Genomic DNA, 8,648 nt, shown 5'->3' with positions numbered 1-8,648 from the left:
AACGAGAATATGTTTTTCTTGCAATAGTTGACATTTCTAGGGAAAAATACTTCACATAAATTTCAATTTCAAGCAACAACCATTCCTGTGTTAATACAATTAATGGCAAATAGTCATGAACGATGACTAATTAGGTTTGTTGTAATTAAGCCTAATTGGAAGAAACTGTCAAGAAGTATGGAAACACATTTGTTTGAAATCTGCCGTCACATGAAGCGATGATCCCCTCTAAATGTTCCTCGTTGTGAACAGCCTGTTTATTTCAATGCATGGTACCTTTACATTTTTCCTGCAGCTTCACACATAATGTCTTAAAGGGGCCAGCTTCTGAGCAGCCTGCACATTGTTTTCACAAGCGCAGTGCGGTTATACATGCATGCAGCTTAGGGGGAATGTTGGCATGGAATAATACTTTTTAATGTGCCTATCTATTATATCCACAAACCATATCCAAAGTAAGGAGTTTTTTTAAGGTGTTCATTCAGTTCCATTTAATACAATTTGTTGTTGGTGGCTATACAATCTTGAATCTAGAAGAATTTCTCTATCTATAAATTGCATTGCAGTACATGATACATATTAAATATTGATCAGCAAAGACAAAATCCTACATTTACATGTACGCTGCACCATTTTGATGCTCACACTTCATACAACTCACATCACAGGAAGGACAGCACAAAGCCAGATGCAAAACAACTTAATTCAGTATATGGAATAGTCATCCTCTTTAATAAGATAGATTAGCTATCTTGTGGGGCTTTCTGCATTCTTTGAATGATAGACATCTATCACATATTCTAGTAGCTTGCTCAATCTTGACTGTTCCTGTGGAATGGAGATACTTTAGAAAGCCTGTAACATTCCTAGCACAATGCCATTGGCACTATGTGATCATGGGATCTCCTACTCCCTCATTGTGCAAAACCCAAACAACTGCAAAATAGCACCAGTTTGGTTTGTCATGGAACCAACAGACACTGACAATAATAATCCTGACCAATACTAGTCAGCCCTAACAGGGATTGGAAGGATAGGATCAAAGTTTGGGAAGGATATCTGTCATTTGACAAGTGAAGAAAGCCCCTCAAAGAACATAATCTATCTTCATTCCAGCGCCCATCACACAGCAAAGGAGCCAAAGTGGTAGCGGGGAACAGGGAGGCCGGAACTGGAAAACTCCAAACCCTGTTGTCAAAACAAACTTACCAATATCATCAACCATGCATTAGTCAGACCTAACTGTAGTATTTGGCATGTGTGTGAACAGTATTCCATGGAGCTGCTTTGCAGACACTGTCAACTGAATCCTGATTAAGCAATGCCTAAGAATAGACCGTAGAATGGGTGGAATAAATAATCTTTACCTGGACTCCTGGGCTGCGTCTCACGTAGATGGCAGGAGTGAATAACAGGCCTTACCAGCCACCTGCTGCCCAATTATCAAGTTCTTTAGGGTAAGTTGTCTATGGGGTATGCCTAATTTCTTTTTACATTCACTGAATACTCAGGCAATCAAGGCAAACAGCTTTGTGAGTATCTGCACATCGAAACCTAATTCATAAATAAAATGAAGGACAATTCTTGTGATTTAATTGAAATTGGGAAACACATCTGGAGAGAGACCTGGGTGAGTCCCAAATTCTATTCTATCCTCTCCTCATGACAAATCAACAAAGGTTGATCCCTGACTCTGGCAGACTAGCATTGCCAGTCTATATTATTAATTGTTAGTAGCTCTGAGATAGAGCCATGGTAATGGGCAGAAGGGTCTTCTGTGCTAAAAAATTCCATGACACTAATAAGTCAGAAGCTTTAAATTGCTTGTTTTTTGATTCTTGAGTGGTATGTCTATTAGATTACCAGGGACAATGTCAAGATCCCAATTGAAAACTAGAGAAGGCCTGCCTAAGTGTAAATTCCTGCCATCCTGCATGAAGTGAGACACCAAAGGATATTCATCAGCCTCAAAATCAAAGGCCATAATAGCAGCAACACATAAGTGAAAGCCCAGTTCAAATTAATGTTCTATCGACTCTAATATAACGAAGCCATATGCGGTAAGGTTAGTTGGCTGGGAAACATGTAATTCTACGGGCAGACTCTTCTGCCTATCAGGCGGGCTGGTTGAGAGCAGGCTTGGGCAGGCGCGCCGCCATTTTATGTGAGCGGGCCAATTAAGGCACAAGCGCGCGAAAGAGCGCGGAAATCTCTCTGAGGCACGGAACTGCCTCAGGGAGATTAAGTTCAGATTTAAAGTTTAAAATAAAGATAGTGTCACATGATCTGGGACATGTTTATGAAATGTTTAAAAATTATTAATTTAAGAAAACCCTCATGAAACCTCATTCCGCCCGTGGATGAGGTTTTATGAGAAAGGTGAAGACCGCTTGGGTTCTTTGCCTGCCCGCCAACCTTAAGGTTGGACGGGCAGCCCTGTTAATTATTTAAATTGGTCTTTAAATGGCCTTAACAGGCCTTTGACAATTCGGCGGGCGCGCAACTGCTTCTGGCGTGCACCCCCTGAACAGAAGATCGGAATGACACACGGTGACATCAGGACGCATGTTCAACATCACCACACGTCATTTTACGTGTTGGCATGTGGGGCCCGTCCCCACACAATGACGGGAAAATCCTTCCCTATGAATTTATGCAATTTAATACTCTAAGCTCTATTAGTACATGTGTTATGGGAATAAATCAAACTGCTAACTACATTCAGTTAAGAATTTGACGCTAACAGTTACCAGCATTCAATTATCGTGCCCTGTTTTTTGCTTAAAAAAATAGTCGAAATGAAGACAGGTTCCTATCCCAGTGTATTTGCTGGTCATCATTCTTAAGTTGAATAAGAAGCTAGAAACTTGACCTTTGACTCTTTGCCAGCTCTCCGTGTCAGTGGATTGGCCAATAAGATTTACTATTAAACCAAGTACTATGCTGCTTCTTGCTGAAGATCCTCGAAATTACCTCCTGAAATTTTAAAATTAATACTGTAATAACAAAATGAGGATATGTGGTCCACAGGAGGTCTAATTGGCTTCCATTCTCTTTATGTGAAATGGTTGTGTGCAGCACAACTATACAATTAGCTTTAATCCACATCTCCCAGTTCTTGGTTGCTCAATGATTTTAATCTCTCGACAGTTAAATTAAGTTTAATTGAGTGGAACTGTTTCATATTAATTATACAAAGGCTCTTCTGTGGAGGCATAATCAGAAATCCTAAGATGGACAGAAATTTTAAATTTGAGGTGTTCAGGGACCAGGAAATGTTATGAAAATCAGAAAGCATACGAATGTTATTCATCCTTTTGTGGCATTACCTATTCCCATGGTTTAAGTAAATGATGTACTTTACCCTGTGTCCCTTTGTTGTTCCATACCCTTCAGCCTCTTTGCCATGTAGAAAAGATGTTCAAACCTAATGGTACAAATTCCCGATCAGGGTTGTAACCCCTGGCTGGAATTTTCCAGCCCCTCACGCCGACAGGATCTTCCTGTCCCTCTGACGTGAATGGAGATTTCAATGGCTCACCGGCTCTGCCACGAGGTGGGGGGGTGGGGGGGCTGGAAAATTCTGGCCCCTGTGTCTGACCCTAATCAGACAAACAAAACTATCCACTTATCTTCCTCCGATTTTTCTGGCCAAACGTCCGAAGGAGACCCCTGCAAAATTCCCTCAGTGCAGGAAACCTCGAAGTCATCAGAGAAGGAAATCCACACAGAAGCTACTCCCCCTTTTTACAGCATTAGCTGCGGTATTCTGATAAGTAAGAGTTTAAATGGCCCAAAGCTTCTTTGAAAAGCTATGGAGAGAAGGTATAGCGAAGCAGATATTGCAGCCCATTTCAGCACTTTGCCTCCCATTAAAGAGTTGCCATTTTGTTTGATGCAAAAGAAAACTAGGCACTAACTCTCATTCACCTTATTCAAAAGTTTCTCGGCATCGGTCTATTTTTGGCTGTTGATTGCACTATCACTATCTAGGGTCCACTAGGAGATATGTTGAACCAAACCAAGTACAATATTTATTGATTGTGCCACTGTAGGAGATATCTACAGGAGGTTTATAGAGTGTGAATTTCATCTTTTAATTAAAAGCAGGAAAATCTCCAGAATTATCAAACTACTAATGAAATCACTGGAAAATATAGCATCAAAAAGTATGATTTCAGAGAATGTAATTTTTCTTGTAAGTTGTTAATTACTTAGTGAAAAAGTTAGTGTTAGTGAATGAGTACATGAGTAAATGAGTGAATATGTAGGTGTGTAAGGGGGTAGGCTGGGTGAGGTAAGTGGGTATCGGAATAGGATGGGTGAGGTAAGTGAGTAGGGTAGCAGCTTTGCAGGGTTAGGTGGTAGCTGAGTAGGGTGGTGAGGCTGGTCAGGTCAGGTCTGGGGGGGTGGGTCAGGGAGCGACAGGGGTTTGGGGGGGAGTCAGGTGGTGGGGGTAGTCAGGTGGTATCAAATGGTCGGTGTTGGAGTCAGGTGGGTACAGGCAAGTCAGGTCGGGTTGGGTGGGAGTCAGATGGTGAGGGAGAATATTCGGGTGGTGGGGACTAGACAGGTCAAGTCAGGGGGTGAGTCGGGGGGTCATGGGAGGAGTCTGGGGTTCAGGGGAGTCAAGGGTCAGTGGGGGAGTTGGGGGGGTCAGGGTGGTGTCTATTGTTACCCAGGATTTAGATTAGAATTTTCTGTCCAACATTTTCTAACTAAATATTCAGATCAGTAAATCAGACTCAGATTTGGAGATATCTTGGAAGGGCCCTGAGGAACTGGGCAAATATCCATTGGAAGTTCAAACACTGCAGGCAATTCCCATGGAGTCAGTAAGTCGGGACTTCCATGGGGTCCCAATGCGCATCTCCAGTTGTACGTCCGGTCTTCGTTGATCTGGAGACCAGAAGATCTGGGCCAATGAGTAGCATTTACTATTTTCCATAAGAAGGAGTCTACCGAATCTTCCAACAATAAATAGAATGGAAAGACGTCACCTTAGTTGAAATTACTCTGGGGTATCTGTAATAAAGAACCTGATTGTAAACACCGGGATGGCTAAAGATGTCTGCATTCATTCAAAATGCCATTTCTCAAACTCAATTTTCACTCACCGCCAACCTTTGGTTATCTGGTGTGCAAGATGAGCAGATCAGAAGATCTAATAAGTGATTCTGCTCTTTGCAGACTCAGCCTGGGAGTTATGGGTATAACCTGGGGGATCATTTTCGTTTCACTGGATTCTATAGAATTGTATTAGTGGTACTCTCCTAGGAGTGTATTTGAAGACTGTCCAGTAGCAATCAACAGCCCCCTTGAGCACAACTTAAATAAGACACTTCTCTGTCGTATAAGTACAGCCAGAGGTAAATTAGAGACTGATTGGCACAAGGGTGCATGATGATAATAGGCCTGAGTCAGCTATCCTATCCCACTTCCTGAAATTGATTTTTAAGGATCAGCACCTTAGACTGACAAATATCTCCATGTACGCTGCTGCTCCTTCCCTTGAGGGGAGACCAGATGCTTCCTGCTCATAAGAACTTGACAATGAATGATTTTGGACTATGGGGGGAATTTTATGCCCCTCCCCCATGCTAGCCTATTGGAAGATGGGGGAGGGGTATGTAAAATAAAATGGGTGGCCAGCCCGCCGCATTCCTGCCCACTCCCGAGCTGCCCTGTCCCCCATTTTATAATGAGCGAGTAGGGCATCTGGCTGCGTGTCCTTAGGCTGATTGAGGTCTGTAACTGGTTAATTAAACACCACTTCAGGGCCTCTTACCATCTCTGCCACCATAATATGTTGGACAGGGGAAGGTGGAAAGAAAGTGGCTAGCCCGCTACTTTCCCAACTTGGGGTAAACAGCAGGAAGGGGGGGGCAGGTACCTACTTTGGAGGGGGGGGGTTCCTCTGTGTGCATCAAGAATACCTGCCCCCCCAAAAAAAAAGTGGTGCCAATCCCTTTGTTCCTCCTCCCCAGCTTCTAAAACTTGCCCCACCCTGTCCCCTCACTAGGGTCTCCGATCCCTCCCAAAAGCCCCAGACTTGCCTAAGTCTGGTATCTATGACCATCTTCTTGGGACTCCCTTGTATACCCAGCAGTGCCTTGGAGCTGCTGGGACCAAAGTGCTGGTCAATCAAATTGGCTGGCAGCTCTTAAGGGTGGTACTTTCCCTGCTCCTGAGGGGCAAACGTCCTACTCTCACCTCATTAAGGTAACCAATCACCATTCCCCCCTCCAATCCCACCCCCCCAGTATGTTGTCCCTGCAGGGCCGCCCTTTTTAAATGCAACAAGCTGCTAACCAACTTTTCTACCGGGATAGAGGAGGGGCGGGTAAGCAATATGCCGCCTCCCCCTATAAAATTAACCCCTGTTTCTTAGAGACATTTATTTTCCTTTCATGGGACATAGGCACCACTGGCAAGGCCAGCATTTGTTGCCCATCCCTAATCGCCCTTGAGTGGTTTACCACACCATTTCAGAGGACAGTTAAGAGTCAACCACATTGGTGTGGCTTTGGGTTTTTAGGACAATGGCTTCCTTGGTTACCATTATTGAGACAAACTTTTCAATTCCAGATAATAAAATGAATTTAAACTCCACCAGCTGCAGTGGTAGGGTTTGAGCCTTCCACCCCCCTCAAGAACATTACCCTAGGCCTCTGGACTACTAGTCCAGTGACATTACCACTATGCCATCCATCTCCCCCTGCTTTGTTCCATCCTAAAACAGGGAAAACATTGACTTTGGGGTGATGTGTAAAATGGGTGATATTGATTCAGCTGCCTGTTATAAATCGCTTATGACTTTCATTCACGATGACATTGAAACACAAGTACCAACATTGCAATAATGGATCACATTTTAGAGAAACTCAATTTGAGCAAATTACCTGCCCCTGTGCAACGGAGCACAAATTGCTGTATTATTTTACCGCATTAAAGCTTCTGGTAGAACAGGAAGGAACAAAATATTCCATCCTTAGGTCTGAATATTGTTTCAATTTGCTCAGCGTGAAATTACCAGAAGTCAGTCTCAGTTGCTGGTTTAACTCTTTTTTTCTAAACCACTGGGAGTGGCTAGGTGTTTAGTTTGCTTCTCTCCATTTATCTTTATTGCTCAAATTTGGCTCAGCACTGGAGACCACTTGAATACTTATAAAGTTGTGGTGTTTTCTATTCTCTTTGTCAGAGTCTATGAGACGGAACCAAAGTGCCGGAGTATTTCTATCCATAGAAAGGTGATTTGTTTCCATAAGTGAGGATCAACAGATATCCTAAAGCATATAGCAAATTAATGTTTACCTCTGTTTTGTCCTGAATTGCTATTCAAAGATCCAGGTGCTAAAAGAGAGCACCATGAAATGATTAAAACAGACAAAGGGGCAAATGCCATACTTGTCATCTGTAGCTCAGTGACAGCTCAGTATTTTCATCTCTGAGACAGAAGGTTGTGGGTTTAAATCTTATTTTACAGACTCATGCAGAAAATCTTTACTTTAATCTATGCTTGCATTGGAAGCAGTTCAAAGAAGGTTCACTTGGCTGATTGAGTCGTCTTATGAGGAATGGTTGAGCAGGTTGGGGGTCAGGCAGGAAAGTGGAGTTAAGGTTACAATCAGCCATAATCTTATTATGGCAAAGCATGCTCAGTGGGCTGAATGGCTACTCCTGCTCCTATTTCCGATGATTTTACTGAGGGAGTGCTGCACTGTTGGTAGGTGCCACATTTCAGATGACATGTTAAACTAAGGCCCTGTCTGCCCTCTCAGGGAAACATAAAAGATCCCATAGCACTGTTTAGAAGAAGTGCAGGTGAGTTCTCCCTGGTCTCTCGTCAATACTTACTCCTCAGCCAACACCTAAAAGCAAATTATCCAGTTATTATCACTTTGTTTTTTGTTGGAATTTGCTGTGTGCAAATTGGCTGCTGCAATTTCATCAATTTAACAACAGGTATGCTTTGAAAAAGTACATTGTTTGCTGTAAAACACTTTGAGATGTCCTGAGGCACTATATAAATACTAGTTCTAACTTTATTCTTACCCCTTCTAACATACAATTAAAGCTGTAAAGAATGGCTCCAGAAGTTGGGAAATTGCAATGCTAGAGGCAGACAATTCTCCAAAAATTAGGAAAAAAGAGCTGGCCCAATTGTGAGGGATCCCAGAACTTTACATGGAATGGGAATGGGAGCTCCTATGAAGTACAGCTCTGAAAACATGCTGCCAGTTTTAGGGGCTTGTTAATCACTTGGTGATGTCGATTTTGAAGTACGTGCCGTCCTTGGGTGGGAGACCAATGGGAGTGGTCAACGGCCCGAACCATCTTTTTTTTGGTATTAGGAGCAGTTCACTGCTTGGAGATGACATTATATGTGACAAGCTGCTCTGCAGACCACATCTGGTTACAATAAGCTAAAAGATGGAGTTGGGGAGGTGACAATCATAAGGGACCATTGCAGAGGGTCATCCGTCAGGGAGGAGTGGGTTTGTGTGCTCAGGAGGAGCATTAACGCAGCAAACTACTGGTTAGGCCTCCCTATGCCAAGAACTAATAAGCAGAATTTGCTCCACCAATTGGTACTTCAAAGTTGCATCAAGGTCCTATTGACATCCTACGACCCCAGGTTACATGGG

The sequence above is a fragment of the Carcharodon carcharias genome, chromosome 17 (genome assembly GCF_017639515.1).
Source record: "Carcharodon carcharias isolate sCarCar2 chromosome 17, sCarCar2.pri, whole genome shotgun sequence".
NCBI classification, from domain to species: domain Eukaryota; kingdom Metazoa; phylum Chordata; class Chondrichthyes; order Lamniformes; family Lamnidae; genus Carcharodon; species Carcharodon carcharias.
The sequence above is the reverse complement of the archived record's forward strand: the minus strand, read 5'-3'. Positions refer to the sequence as shown.